The 15583-nt window shown below is 42.8% G+C and overlaps 1 protein-coding gene and 1 pseudogene across 1 annotated transcript in view; one reads left to right on the top strand and one right to left on the bottom strand.

Annotated features, from left to right (window-relative positions):
* The first annotated feature begins 5882 nt into the window (after positions 1 to 5882).
* Positions 5883 to 15583, top strand: part of DNAI3 (dynein axonemal intermediate chain 3) — an 82931-nt gene continuing 73230 nt past the window's right edge. The window contains exon 1 of the mRNA XM_047872910.1: positions 5883 to 6066. The gene's annotated coding sequence lies outside the window, so the exon portion shown is untranslated. The remainder of the gene's footprint in view (positions 6067 to 15583) is intronic.
* LOC125173595 (E3 ubiquitin-protein ligase SIAH1-like) lies at positions 10951 to 12332 on the bottom strand (annotated as a pseudogene).

Below are 15583 nucleotides of genomic sequence, written 5' to 3'. Positions count from 1 at the left end.
CCTTCTGTCACGAATTGGTATAAATCACCGCCATAGTTATTTTCTCACATACACATACCCGTAATAAATAGAAATCACTCCTGTGTGTTTTTGTTCCCAAAGATGGCATTGCTCTGTATGTAGTCTGCAACGTTTACCTCTCCATTTTGGTTCCAAGCTATGTCCATGCAAGTTTGTTTATTTTAGCAGCTTTATGGTAATTTATTGACTAAATAAAAACAGTATCCATTTCCCACCTAAAGGACATTTAGGTTATTTCTATCTTTGGCCATCACACCGAAATTCTGAAGTAAACATCGATGTACCATTTCCTCATTCATGTATGTAAGAGTTCCTCTAGGGTAAATATCCAGGAGTAGAATTGCTAGATGATAGGCTATGTACATTCTCAGCTTTAATAGATACTTTCAAATTTTTCTCCAAAGTAGCTGTTCCAAATAATTTATTGAATATTATATGGTATATCTTATTTATTTATTTATTTATTTATTTATTAAATTTATTTTTCAGAGAAACAGAATGCACGGGCACACATACATGAGTAGGGAGGGACAGAGACAAGGAAAGAACCTTTTTTGTTTTAAAGTTTATGTATTTATTTTAAGAGGGACAGAGACAGCATGAGTGGAGGAGGGGCAGAGAGAGAGAGGGAGAGAGAGAGAATCCCAAGCAGGCTCTGAACTGTCAGTGTGGAGCCCGATGTGGGACTCGAACCCACGAAGCCATGATTTCATGACCTGAGCTGAAACCAAGACTCAGACGTTCAACCCACAGAGCCACCCAGGCACCCAGGGAGAGAGAGAATCCTAAGCAGACTCCCTGCCCAGCACACAGCCTACACAGAACTTGATCTCACTCACAACTGTGAGATCATGACTTGAGCTGAAATCAAGAGTTGGACACTCAGTCAATTGAGCTTCCAACTCTTGATTTTGGCTCAGGTCATGATCTCAGGGTCAGGTCGTGGGATTGAGTACCTCTGTCCAGCTCCACGCTGTGCATGGAGATTCTCTCTCTCTCTGTCTCTCTCTCTCTTCCTCTGCCCCTCTCCCCTGCTCATGTGTTCTCTATCTCAAAAAAATAAAATAAAATAATTTAAAAAAATGAAAATATCCTCAATCCTATTTTTAAAACAAGAGAGAGAGTTGGGCGCTTAACCAACTGAGCTACCCAGGCGCCCCATATGTGGTGTATCTTCTATATGCCAGGCAGAAATTCAGGCATGGGGGATGCTGCAGTAAAAAGACAAAAAAAATTCTGCCCTTGTAAGTTTACATTTGAGCGGACAAAAACAGTCAATGACCATAATTAGTACATTATAGAGTGTGTCACAAGGTGATAGATGCCGTGGGAAAAAAATAGAGAGACAGTGAGGAATGTTGAGAAGATGCCATTTCAGATAGCGTGGAGATAGACCTCATTGAGAAGTTAATCTTCACGAAAACCTTGAAAGATACCTACTTTAAGTATTCCAGCAGAGGAAACAGTCAACGTAAAGCAGACGTGTGCCTGGTATGTTCGGGTAACCCCAAGAAGGCCAGTGTGTCTGCAGCAGTGTGAACCACAGAGAGGACTGGTGGGAAATGAGGCCAGTCGCAGGGGCTGGGTTATGCTGGACCACAACTGTAGGCCATTGTGAGGACTTTGGCTTTCACGTAGCGTGAAATGGGAGCCATTGGAGGGTTTCAAGCAGACGACTGGCGTGTTTTGTCATATGTTTTAAAGGTGTATCCCTCTGGCTGCAATGTTAAAAATATATCCAGAAGGACGAGAGATGAAAGCAAAGGAGTCAAGGACAACTCTTGGGTTTTGCCTGCACAGCCATAAAGATGGAATTGCCATCAACTGAGGTGAAGCAGACTGCAGGACGAGCAGCTCGGTGGGGAGAAAATAGGAGTGCGTTTTGAACATGTGCCTGAGATGTCTACTAAGCGCTTCTCAGACTATCAGTTGGAGGCTACTTGGTTTGGTTGGAATCCCAGCAGTTTAGGGTTCAAACAAGGACCCCTTCCTTCCCTCCTACCCTCCCTCCCTCCCAGGCACACTGATGCAGGAAAAAAAAAAAAAAATAATGACTCCTATTCAGGGTCTTCAACCCCTAGTTTCTGGGCTCTTTTAAAAAAATTCTTAAAAAGGGGTAGGAGGGTCATTCACTAAAATAACAATTAGCAAAGAGCCACCTTGTATCTAATTTGTCAGATTACCCTTCGGTAAATCCAATCTGAAACTTATCAAAATGAACTTAAATAATCAGAGAAGTATTTTCAGCTACAAATTCTTGACTCATTACATTTGTACTCAACTAGTAAGACTGAAACTAATTTTTTGCTGTTGTTGTTTATTTTTTTATTTTTTAGACAGAGACAGAGCATGAACGGGGGAGGACCAGAGAGAGAGGGAGAGACAGAATCTGAAACAGGCTCCAGGCTCTGAGCGGTCAGCACAGAGCCCAACGCGGGGCTCAAACTCACGGACCGCGAGATCATGACCTGAGCGGAAGTCGGACGCTTAGCCAACTGAGCCACCCAGACGCCCCTGAAACTAATTTTTAAATATCTTCACATTTTAGGCAAATTTAATTCAGCATCTCCTGAAGAGTATATCCGTTCACTAGTCACCATAAGAATGTTTCATTCCTGAGCACTTCCATGAAAGAACAGATATTCAGTCAATCATTTGTAATTTAAACTTGTAACATGAAGAAATTACTAAACATTTTCCACTTAATTTCTAACTTTCTGGGTATCATGAGTTATGACTCATTCCTCCGATGGTCATCCCCTTAGGGTATCTCTAAAGAAAACATGACAAAAAGGCTTGATGTCTCATCCAAATCACAAGGTTATGATCTTTACTTCCTTAAATTTGACTGCAAAGGATTATGAATTTTTTTTTAAGAAAAGGAAATTTTTTGGAAGAATGCAAAGACACTTTTGTTAGATCAGCCTGATAGTCTTTTGTTAGATAGCTTTTTCTAGATTTGTTCTCAAGAATAATCAATTAAATAATTCAACGTATATTTTATGTTGCCATGCTAAACAATAGAGATATAAAGGAATGAGATACTATCCCTACCCTGAAATCCAGTGGCGGGGGTGGGGGGGAGGGAATCCATATAAACAAGTCATACTTGCTATAATGGAAAAACAGAGAAAAGAGTGACTCATTCTGTTGGGTGCCCGGATGGCTTTACAGAGATGGTGATATTTGAGTTGGGTCTTGAAAAATAAATAGGCGTTTACCAGGTAATGAAGATGAAGAAAGGCACTACAGATTGAGGTAGAGATAGAAGTAGAGGTGTGGGATGAATGGAAGCACAGTTATTAAAGGGCGTGGCATATGGGGGGAGCAGTAGAGAGCCCCCTGCCTCTCATCGTGGGACAAATCCCTGGGCCTGTGTAGCAGTGTGCTAGTGGCTATGGAAAACCACAAGACAAGCGTGTCCCAGCTGCCTGGGGCTTCTCTGAGTTTATTCAACTTCATGTCAATTTTAGTTAACAGTTAATTTTAGACATTTTCCCCAGTTTTGTTGAAATGTGACTGACATACAGCATTGAATAGAGATTTCAGACATTTTAAAAATGAAAAAAGGGCACCTAGCTGGCTGAGTCAGAAGAGCATGAGACTCTTGATCTCGGGGTTGTGAATTCAAGTCCCACGTTGGGTGTAGAGATTATTTACATAAATAAAAAAATAAGCATGAAAATAAACATGAATATATTTGTGAAGAATACAAAAAGTCCATGCATTCTTTATATGAAACAAATACATCCCGATTTCAGAAGTCTGTTTCAAGCTGTAACTCTTATCATCAGCCTATCATCATCAAACCCTGTGGTTTCAGGCCCCTTGGCTCTTAGGGGTTTCACTTGAGAAGCACTGGACTAAAACATGGGTCGAACAGAAGAGAGAGACAGGAAATGAGGTTAGAAAAATAACTCATTATCTCCTAGATATCTTTAAAGCATCTTTCAGGACTATATTTGTAGTGGGTTTCATATGCCAAATTGAGAATATTTAGGCAAGGTGATGTCAAGATTGAATCTCTGTTGTAGAACACCGTGGCAACTTGGCAAATCAATTTGAGAGGAGGAAACAGAACAAATCAAGAGACTATTACTACCATCTAGGTGAGAAATGGGGCCTTCCTGAGATATGGCAGAGGCAGTGAGGATGGCTAAGAAGAGACTATTTGAGAGATAATTTAGGAAAGGAAAATGACAGGACTTAGTGACATGTTTACTGTTGAGTACTGGGAGTCAGGAGTGATTCTTAGATTTCTAGCTTCGCAAACCCATGAGCAATGGATACTATTACCTAAGGTAGAAAATAGAGGGGGAAAAGTTTCCAAAAGTACCTCAAAGATATGTGAAAGACAATGAGTTGACTTTTGCCTCTGCTAAATTGTGATGCCTGTGGCACAGAAATTATTCATTTAATATCTTCATCTAGCAAATATTAAGCACCATGAACTAAGCTAGATATGTATTTTAAAATGTCCAGTAGGTAGTGGAAAATCAGGTCTGAAAGAAATTTAAAAGATGTATAAGGCTGAAAATACAGAAATGAAAGTCACTGATGTGCTTTGCAGGATGGCAAAAGCTAAGGGGACCAGATATGCCAACAGGAGAGTACAGAGTAAGAAAAGAAGACTCACCCTGAGCCCAAGGAAGAGTAATCTTTCAGTGTCAGGGTGTAGAATAGCCTGGGGAAAGGTTGTCACAATGTCAACATGATAAGTCCTCCTCCTAGTTTTTAAAAATGACTTCCTTAGTAAAATTTATTAGCATTTCACAAAACAAATTCTTCAGAAATTTGGAAGAATATATATGATCTTTCTATACACCGTGTGAAGTCATAGGATCATTTTCTCAAATGTCATGAATCTGTACGCCTCTTCTCAATTAAATATTTTCATTTAAATTGGTTGTAAAAAATTAGTTTGGGGGCACCTGGGAGGCTCAGTCAGTTAAGCCTCCGACTCTTGATTTGGGCTCAGGTCATGATCTCATGGTTCATGGGATTGAGCCCCACATGGGGGTGTGTGCTGACAGTGTGGAGCCTGCTTGGGATTCCCTGTCTCCTCTCTCTCTGCCCCTCCCACACTCACATATGGATGTCCACTTTCTCTCAAAATAAATAAATAAACATTTTTTTAAAAGAGTATTTTTTTAAAGAAATCAATTTGGACTAATTACTGCAGTCAATTGTATTACTTTATTAAATTCTGCCAGCTTACAAATTAGGCAGTTTTAATTATTTTTTAACGGAAAGAGGGAAACAACGTTCAGGGAGAGGAACTTCACTGTGTGAATCCCGTAGGACCCATAACCACAGATAAAATGAACCTTAGAGTTACTAAGGGATTTAATCTTCTCCCCCTGAGACTTCCAGCATGAGTCAAACTACACAAAAACTATTTGGCAAGAGGAAAATGTAACACATCAGAATTCTGGGACACTCACGACACCCGATCCAGCCAGATTTTATCTTTCACATCGGAATCTAGGGCAGATTCCTGGGACCGCTACCCTGCCCCAACCGCCGATGGGTGAAGCCGAGCTATCCTAAGGGGGTTGGAGCCCTCAATCTTCCTCCCAGCCTTACTCCCTGCTGCTAGAGATCACACCCTAGACGGATTCATCTTTGGGTACTGTTGCACCTGGTGAGGGCAAGGCTGACCGTCCTGGGGTCAAGCCAAGCCACCACCCTCTTTACAGGAAGCCACATCGCACAACTCCTTCCCGGCCTGTGGAAAACTGAGCTGGCCCTAGTTCAAGATGCGTGACGTCCACATTACGGCAACCAATCACAAGTCTGCTCTTAAGGAGCGGGCCAGGGAGCGGACACTGTATTGGTGGTGGTGTCTTGTCGATCTCAGCAGAGGCACCGCCTCTTTCTCTTAGCAACGGATGTGTCATAGCAACAGCTTGCCGGGAGCTGCTGTTTGTGGTCTTGGGACTTGCTTTTCTGAGAGGAGAGTCAAACTTCCATCTCCAGCTCCCAAAGGAGCTTTCTCCAGGGTACTGCAAAGAGGCTTTTTCCCCTTCAGTTTAGCAGTATCAGGTAAGGGACTCTGATGGGAAATCAGGCTTTCCTATCTGAATGGGAAAGGAGGCGTGGAAAACAAGTCTTTTACTCACTCTTCCCTGGGCTTTGGAACACTCGCTGGGCCAGTGATGTGCTTGATGCAGTAAAGACTGCAAAAAACTACAAAACGTTCCCTGATTTCAGAGAACTTCCAGCCTAACCAGGAGACAAAAATGGCAGTGAGAGAGCAGTTAACGACACTCTAAGAACGGTGGGGGCGGGTACTAGGGCTGTTCACAGGTAGTATATCACATTGTCTAGCACATTGCAGCGCAATGCTAGGAGCTCAATAAATGATGGCTGGCTGGCTGGCTGGCTGGCTGGCTGGCTGGCTAGATAGATAGATAGATAGACAGATAGATAGATAGATAGATAGATAGATAAAAAGGAAAACAGCATGATTCTGGCACAGAGATGAAAGTAGAAAAGATTAGCGTGGGCTGACGTAGTTAGAGAAGTGACTTCAGGACTATTACAAATCGGCTAGAGTAGATGAAGAGTAAAGAAGATGAATGGGAGAACATTAACCCTTTGAAAGTAAGGGCCTTGTCAGATTCCTCTTATGACCTCCCGTGCCTAATTGCTGCTCAATAATTTCTCCCTCCTTCTCCATGGTGTGTGTTGCTTGCTGAATGAATTCACAGCAATCTTTCAGGAAGCTCTGAGTTTGAGGCCTTCTGCATTTGTGGAGGCCTGGCATAATTACATAGAATGTGATTAGAAAGTGTCAGGGAGAGGTGCCTGGGTGGCTCAGTCAGTCAACTGACTCTTGATTTCATCTCAGATCATGATCTCAAGGTTGGTGGGTTCAAGCCCAGCTTCCAGCTCCTCGCTGACAGTGCGGAGCCTGTGTGGGAGTCTTTTTCCCTCCCTCTCTCTGCCCCTCCCTGACTTGTACTCTCTGTCTCTCTCAAAATAAGCAAACTAAAAAAAAAGTGTCAGGGAAAACGAGATTCTTTCAGCCTGAGTGAGAAAGCTGGGGAGGCTTCCGAGAGAAGGTCACACTGGAGTTGAGACTTGAAGAATGAGTAGGATTTAAGCAGAGAAATGTATGCATGGTGGGGAGCAGGAGGGGTGAAGAGGGAAGGGGGTCCCCAGAGAGGAAGATGGAAAGGTATGGGGGCTATTTGGAGGACGTGAGTAATCCTGTGAGTAGAAACTGGAAGGAGGATGTGGTGAGGCAGGCTGTGAAGGGGGTTGCAGGTGATGTGTACAAGTTTAGATTTGATCCCGCTTTGCAAAGTCTTATCTGCAGACCACTAGTGCAAGACTACTTTATAGTTATGTTTAAAAGTCAGAGTCCTAGGCTCAGACTGCAGAATCACTGTAGGTCCAGAAAATTTGCTTTTTTAATGAGCTCCATTCCTACACTCCTGGAGGAGAATGCCAGTGTGGACAGTTGGGACCCACATTGTATTCCGCAGTACACAGGGAAGTGACTGGTTATGATCTGTGTTTTAGAAAGAGAGCTCTGAAGGCCTGCCCTGAGAATAACTGTTCTGGCTGAAACAGAGGCATTGAAGCAAGTGAAATGTTCCTAATCTGTGGGAGGAGGGGATTCCGTGGATTAAAAATAAATTACCTATTTACTAACCACTTATTGAAAAGTATGCGGTTGGTAACAAACCACAGCAGTATTGGCACGACATGTGACTTTGTCACCAAAAGAAATTACGGCTCTTTTCATATTGTATTATGGATGTTACAGATGTATTACTTATGCTCATCCCTTCTTCAAAGTCAAGGTAGTAATTAGAACCACTGGTAGATCTTATTATTTAATGTGTTAATGAAGAAGCACAGGAGTTATTATATCATAATTTTTAAAATAGTTTGATAACTGTCTCCCTTGTAATCTCATGTTTTTGTTTGAAGCATAGGCATCCCCAAGCTGCCAAAGGGGTTGATGGCACAAATTAGTTAGGAACTACTGGTATGAGAGGACACGTGGAAGGCCTGAACCAGGGGAGGCTGTGGTGAGGAGGGCATAGAATTCAGGAGAAATTTCAAAGGCAGAAGTGATGGGAGAGCGTCTACTTAAATAAGTAAATATCCAGTCTTGGAAAGAGGTAGAAGTAAGCTGGAAGGACAGAACAAGAGTAGTAGACCAATGGGAAACACTATAGGAACAGTTACGTCTGGAGGGTGGAAGTTGTGAACTTGTCAGAAGATGGTGATGAGCCTAGGAGAACCTTTAAGCTAAGTCAGGGTCTTCGTGGAGACTGACCAAGAAGCAGCAGTTCTTGGAGACATTTACCAGCCTCCCAAGATGTTAGTCTTGGATCTCATTCTAAATCCCTTTAAAAAGGGGAGCAGGGGGAGGCATATGATGAGCTTACAAATAGTTTGGGAAGAGAAAAGAGGACGATGACCACCCAGATAAGGTCAGCTAATTGCTAATTGAAGTACACCTGGGGAAGTAATACTTTCTAAGGTGTGAGAAGGTGCCAGTGCTACAGGTCTTCTCAGAATTAAAGATCTCACAGCTGGGAGCAAGCCACACATACATACAGGTGACAAAAGAGAACGTGTAAACAGGTGTATGTGTCTCAGCAGAACAGAAAGAAGAAAGGAAGCTTAATAACTGTTCAAATCGCTGCGTTATATCATTTGTAATTTGCCACTTATCTCTTCATCTGCGGTAGTTATCTTCCTGAATAGAAGCATCATAAAAAGATACAGTCATGAACAAGTCTTGAAAGTTAGTTGGAACCATGTCCTAGACCGCTCCAAATGCAAGGCTCCTCCGAGTCAGTAAAGCACCATCACAGGTTTTCAGCTATTACCCAGGGGACTTACCCAGTACTTGCTTGCCACTCCCTAATGCCTTTGCTGTTAACCTGGAAGGTAGGAAGTGTGTCCTTGGGGCACTTGGCTGGCTGCCTCAGTCTCTAGAGCATGCGACTCTTGATCTTGGGGTTGTGAGTTTGAGCCCCATGTTGGGTGTGGAGATTACTTAAAAGTGAAATCTTAAAAAAAAAAAAAAAAAAAAAAAAAGGAAAAGAAGCAAAATGATATTCTGGAATGGGTGGATTAATTTACAAAGCATATAAGCAGTTTTAGCTCAAAAATATTTAAATGGAACAATTAAATATTTATAAGTATTATAGTTTACAAGTTCTGTTTTGAAATTCTGTCAGCTATAGTGGCTTTGAAACCAAATGTGATACAGGCTACTGGAGTAGGTGAATCTTTTATTTTAGGAATAGATGAAGGATCTCTTCTGCATCTCTCAACAAGAATTAAATGTGGTGAGCATTTCAGAGTCACCTTAACAAAGTAATATCTGTATTGAAAAATTCTTATGACCTTTTAGTAGTCGATTTAATGTGAAAAGCTGGAAAATATAATATAGCATATTCACTCCATGAAATATGCAATTTTATAAAAAGTTCTTAGTAAGACCTGCTGTAATTTTAAAGTAACATCTTTTTTGGGGGGCGCCTGCGTGGCTCAGTTGGTTAAACGCTGGCTTCAGCTCAGGTCATGATCTCATGGTTTACCAGTTCAAGCCCTATGTTGGGCTCTGTGCTGACAGCTCAGAGCCTGGAGCCTGCTTCAGATTCTGTGTTTCCCTCTCTCTCTGCCTCTCCCCCACTCCTGCTGTCTCTCTCACTCTCAAAAATAAATAAACATTAAAAAAATAAAGTAACATCTTTTTTTAATTTGCCAGATATTCTTTTAATGAGAACTAGAAAAGACCACATTTTTTGCAAACTGCCTTTTTTTAAACAAATGATTTGCTTTTGATTACAAATACTGTGTGAGATAATGCCTTCTTTTGCAAAACCAATAAATACAGGAAAAAGTTTTAAGCATGTGATTTGCCCAAGATATTTGGAAGGGAAAAAAAGCCTGATTTTTTTTTCCAGTATGAAAAAAAAAAATCAGTATACCCTAACCTTTCAAGGAATAAGTTCAAAGATATGACTCGACTGGAGACAAAGAAAGAGAGAGAGAAGAGACAGAGACCATCTTATAACTGCTTTAAATACCTTCTGATAATTATTCTGATGTTACCTTTCCTTTCTGGAATTCGTATCTTCAAAAAAGAGTTGAATTTAAAATATTTCTAATGAGGGGCGTCTGGGTGGCTCGGTCGCTTAGGCGTCCAACTTCAGCTCAGGTCATGGTCTCACGGTCCGTGAGTTCGAGCCCCGCGTCGGGCTCTGTGCTGACCGCTCAGAGCCTGGAGCCTGTTTCAGATTCTGTGTCTCCCTCTCTCTCTGGCCCTCCCCTGTTCATGCTCTGTCTCTCTCTGTCTCAAAAATAAGTAAATGTTAAAAAAATTTTTAAATAAATATTTCTAATGAACTGATTAATGGGGGAAAAGAAAATGCATACTGAACACATATGTAGAAACTTTACCATAAGCAATTATGCATATCAAAGACACTAACTTTAAAAAGATACAAAAAAGGTGAGAAAAACCTGAATTACAGAAAAGAAAATCAAATATAATGAAAAACTAGAATAAAAATTAGCAAATACACGCACAAAATATATACACATACAGCAGCACTATGTGTTGACTCACAAAGGGAAAAGCAGTGGTCCAAGAGCGCTCATCATGGCTTGTCAGATAAAGAAACACACACAAGCTCAGGTGCCCACACACAAAACAAAAACCCGGTACAACAGTACACTCAATCTATAACACAAATTCAGAATTATTTTACAGTGCTTCCTTTCTTAATACAAAGGTACCCATCTTGAGTGTGTGTGTGTGTGTGTGTGTGTGTATAATGTATGTATACACACACATACTTTTTCAGTGGTTTACTGTAGACTTATTTTTAATTAGTGTTATTACATGCAACTGTTTCCTGTATTTAACAGCCTTTTTATTTACCTTCACGTGTCTAGCTTCCACCTATCAAAAGTTTCAGGTTGGCAGGCAGACGGGTGCCTTATTCTCTGTAAAACTGAATGCAGTGGTTTTAAACACTTGGCCAGAACAAGTTTGGTTGCCATTTCAACACATGGAAATAGTTACATTGATGCCTAAGTTGCCATTTTCTGCAGAAAGCTGTGCAATGCTGGTGTCAAAAGACTAGGCGGTCGCTATTCATAATGGCTGTTGCAATTCCCTCAGGAATAGATCACCCGGCCGCTTCCCAAGTCAATCGCCGCCTAGGACCGTTTAGCTCAAGTCGATAAGCAAACATTTCAGCTTACTTGCGTGTTCCTATCAGCTATACAAGTGCAAAGAACAGCTGGTGGCCGTCGGACTTTTCCTTTTTCTCCAGGACTAACATGAAGTGAAAGCCAAAACAGGACTGCATCATCACCCCGTCAACAGCACCAGTGTAGCAAGGAAAACTATATTCTTTCCCTGTAGGGCTGTAATGGACTTTGCCAATGCATCATATAGGGGCTTGACAGCATCCAAAGAGCCTTGCCATTTGCAGGAAGCACGAGGGCACGGACACGAATAAGGCCTAAACTCACGGAGCTCTTCATGGTCTGCTTTCTGTGTGTGTGGCAGAGGTATCGCTCCTCCAGGAGAGGCATATTTACAGGGGGAAAGCGCGGGAACTGGCCATTTCCTCCAGGGCCAAGTTGCGAGGGGATCCCAACGGCCCCGGCAGGTTGGACAACATGGGAGCTTTTGGGCAACAGTTGCTACAAACGAGATGGCCACTCTGACAGTGAAGAATGGGTGGTAGCGCGTAACCACAGCAGACAGGACACTCAAAAAGACCCGCCCGGTCATTCTTGGATGCAGTTGTGCCAGTCAGGGCAGGCACCCTCTGGGACGGCGCACACTTGGAGGTTCCAGCAGGGAATGCTGGTGCAGCCTGGCGGCTCATTTCCGTGGGCGGAGAACCTCGGCCGGGTCCCGGCTCAAACGCGCTCCGTGGCCACCGCGAACCACCACCGCCTCTTCCGCGTGTGGGCACCAACAGGACACCCAGACGGGACACCCTGGGCCGCGGCAGCTCGAGAGCGCGCCCCGCAACGGCTGCCCCGGCTCCCCCTGGCGGCGAGCCGCCGTCCTGTCTCGCGTCTTTAAAGTAACGTCTTTTATTTGGGATTTGTTTTTTAAAAGAAAATCTGCATAAGAAATTAACGTCGAATAAATAAGTGTCTCTTTTGAAGTGACGTAGAGTACTTCATACATTTCATCTAGAGATCTTCAGTTAAAACGGATTTGTTTTCTTGACACAATATTGGTAGGGTTTCTATTATTTCAAGTGACTAAAATAAACTATGAAATTTTGCCTGAGACGCAAATACAATGTAAAGTAGCTACTCCCAAAGTAAATAATTTTCTTTTCAGTTTAGACTGTATTCAACAGGCTGGCCTCAGCTAATGAATTTTTGCATCTATGGTGCAGTTTAGATACTGTGCTTTTAATTAAGAATAATTAGGACCTAAAAGCCTATAGAACAACCTGGTCTTCTTTTTTCCTTGGTCACTAGACGATATGTTAGACACAGTAGTTAATATTTGTGAAAATAGTAAATGAGCTATTCTGGTAAGGAAGCACACACATTTACTGTTTAACCCAGTTTTGTTACCTAATGTACTGCTGGGAAATTGACTTTGTTTTCCCCTGCATATTGGAAACTGAACCAGATTACCCACAGTTCGCTTAATAGCAGCCTTTGAAAAAAGTGGGCACATGTGATTACTTAGACTATTTCTTGGGATGATTGTGTTAGATTGATACCTATATATTCAAGCTTAATGCCAACGTGGCATCTCCTAATCCCTGGAAACAGTGAATATTTTAACATACTTAGCAAACAGGAATTAAGGTTGCAGATGAAATTAAAACTGCTAATTAGCTGACCACAAAATAAAGTATCTTATATTAACTCGATGGACACAGTGTAATCACAAGGGTCCTTAAAAAAGTAGAAGTGGGGGGGCACCTGGGTGGCTCAGGTTAAGCATCTGACTCTTGGTTTCAGCTCAAGTGATTATCTCACTGTTCATGAGTTCGAGCATAGCATTGGGCTCCACACTGATAGCACGGAGCCTGTTTAGGATTCTCTCTCTCCCTTTCTCTTTGCCCTTCCCCTGCTCGCTCTCTCTGTGTCTCTCTCTCTCTCCCTCAAAATATATAAATAAACTTTTTTTTTTAAAGTGGAAGTGGGAGGGGCACCTGGGTGGCTCAGTCAGTTAAACGTCTGATTTCAGCTCAGGTCATGGTCTCACGGTCCGTGAGTTCGAGCCCCGCGTCGGGCTCTGTGCTGACTGCTCAGAGCCTGGAGCCTGTTTCAGATTCTGTGTCTCCCTCTCTCTCTGCCCCTCCCCCACTCATGCTCTGTCTCTGTCTCTCCAAAATAAATAAACACTAAAAAAATAAATAAAAAGTGGAAGTGGGAGAAGAAAAGGTCAGAGTATGCTATGTGAAAGAGATCTAACCCACCGTTGCTGGCTTTGAAGATGGAGGAAGAGGGCCCACAAGCCAAGAAATACCAATGGCCTCTTGAGTCAGAAAAGGCAAGGAAACAGATTCTCCCATAAGATGCTAGAATGAATGGAACACAGTCTTGTGACACCTTGATTTTAGCCCAGTGAGAGCCATGTCAGACTTCTGAGCTACAGAACTGTTAGGTAATGAGTTTTGTGTTAAGACACTAAGTTTCTGATAATTTGTTAGAGCAGCAATAGAAAACTAAAACAGCATGCATACAGGTGATTCCACAGATCTCAGGCAAAAGCCTTTTGTCCAGACTGGAAATCCATATGCTAAGAGGGCAGAAGGAAAGGGGGCACCAAGGAATCATTAGTCCAGCATTTTTTTAGAATGTCCGCTGTGCCAGTTATGGAGTTCGCAGTCTACAGACTAACTTCACATGCCTTAAATTGAGTTTTTGACTTTCCCTTTCAAATCTACTCCTCCCCTGGGATCCCCATCTCAATAAACAGCAGTCCCATGCTTTCAATCCTTTGGGTCAAACTTGTAGCAGGCATCCTTGGTCCTGTTTATTCTCTTAGACTCTATATCCAAGTCGTCAGCAAATCCCATTGGCTCTACTTACAAAATATGTGCGGAGCCCAATCACTTTCCATTCCACACTCACCTCCCTGATCTAAGCTGCCATCACTTCTCCCCTGGATTGCTGACTGTTCCTTAATTGGAATCCCTGCTTCAACTCTTTCTTCGCTGCAGTCTTCACAACACAGCAGCCATAGGGCTGTTAAAATGTGACTCAGATCAGGTAAAGAAACTCAGCTCAAAACCATCCAATAGCTCCCCGCACCCCCCCCCCCCCATTCAGAGTAAAAGCAAAGTCCTTACACATGACCCAGACCCTTTGTGGCATGTTACATACTTGTCCACAACTATTTTGGCGCCAATTCTTACCTCCCTCCCCCGCACAAGGATCATGTGTGCATTCCTCCCCATTATCGGGATTAGCTGTGTGACTTGCTTGGACCAGTGGAATATAAGCAGAGAGGACAGTGTGCCAGTGCCACAATAAACAGATTGTTTATTCAGGAGGCATTACACAGCTCGGGGAGCTCTCTCGCCTTCTACTCTGCCATGAAAGTAGAGGCTGTCACACAGGGGCCGCTCCTCCAGCCTGAGTCCCAGAATAAGACTTGAAGCAGCAGCTGACCCACAGTCACAACACAGAGCCAAAGAAGAAATTTGTGGCTGCTTGTTACTGAGACTTATGGCCATCGCAAAGCTGACTACTGTGTACCTACCTCATCACCTCTCTGACCAACTTCATCTCCTGGTCTTCCCTTACTCACTCCGTTCCAGCCATTATGGCCTTCCTGCTGTTTTCTAAACGTGCCAAGCATATTTCTGCCCCAGAACATTTGCACTTACTATTTCCTCTGCCTGGAAACACCCTTTGTCCCCAGATATCTGCATTTCTGGCTTACCCCACCCCCCCTTTTCTTAGGTCTTCGCTCCCATGTCACTTCAGTGATGTCTTCCCTGATAGTCCAATATAAAATTGCAACTTCCCTACTCCTACAATTCCTCTCCCCTTACTACTTGACTTCTCTCTGTAACAGTTATGACTGTCTAAAATACTGATGATTTTGCTCGTTTGTTTGCTCTCTTTCCTCTATCAGAGAAAGGGTTTTGCCTATTTTGTTCACTGCTGTATTCCTAACACCTAGGACAGCATCTGGTGCATCTAAATTGCTCGATAAATATTTGTGGAATGAATAGTGGTGGTGGTGGTGATGGTATGTGTGTTGTCTATGTGCTTAGGGTGAGTCCAGCTGGTATCTGGAGAGTTTTGAGTATCTTATTTTTAAAGTTTACTTATTTCGTTTTGAGAGAGACAGAGAAAGTGAGAGACCTTGAACCCGGGGGTGGGGGATGGGGGGCAGGCAGAGAGAGGGGTTGAGAGAGAGAATCCCCGACAGTGCAAAGCCCAAATACAGGGCTCGAACTCACAAAACTGTGAGAGCATGACCTGAGCAGAAATCAACAATCAGATGCTTAACCAACTGAGCCACCCAGGCGTGCTTGAGTATTCTAAGTCAAATGGTGCTGGAATAAAATATGGA

Source organism: Prionailurus viverrinus, chromosome C1, assembly GCF_022837055.1.
Source record: "Prionailurus viverrinus isolate Anna chromosome C1, UM_Priviv_1.0, whole genome shotgun sequence".
NCBI lineage: Eukaryota > Metazoa > Chordata > Mammalia > Carnivora > Felidae > Prionailurus > Prionailurus viverrinus.
Note: the sequence above shows the minus strand (reverse complement) of the source record. Positions and strands in the feature narration are given on the sequence as shown.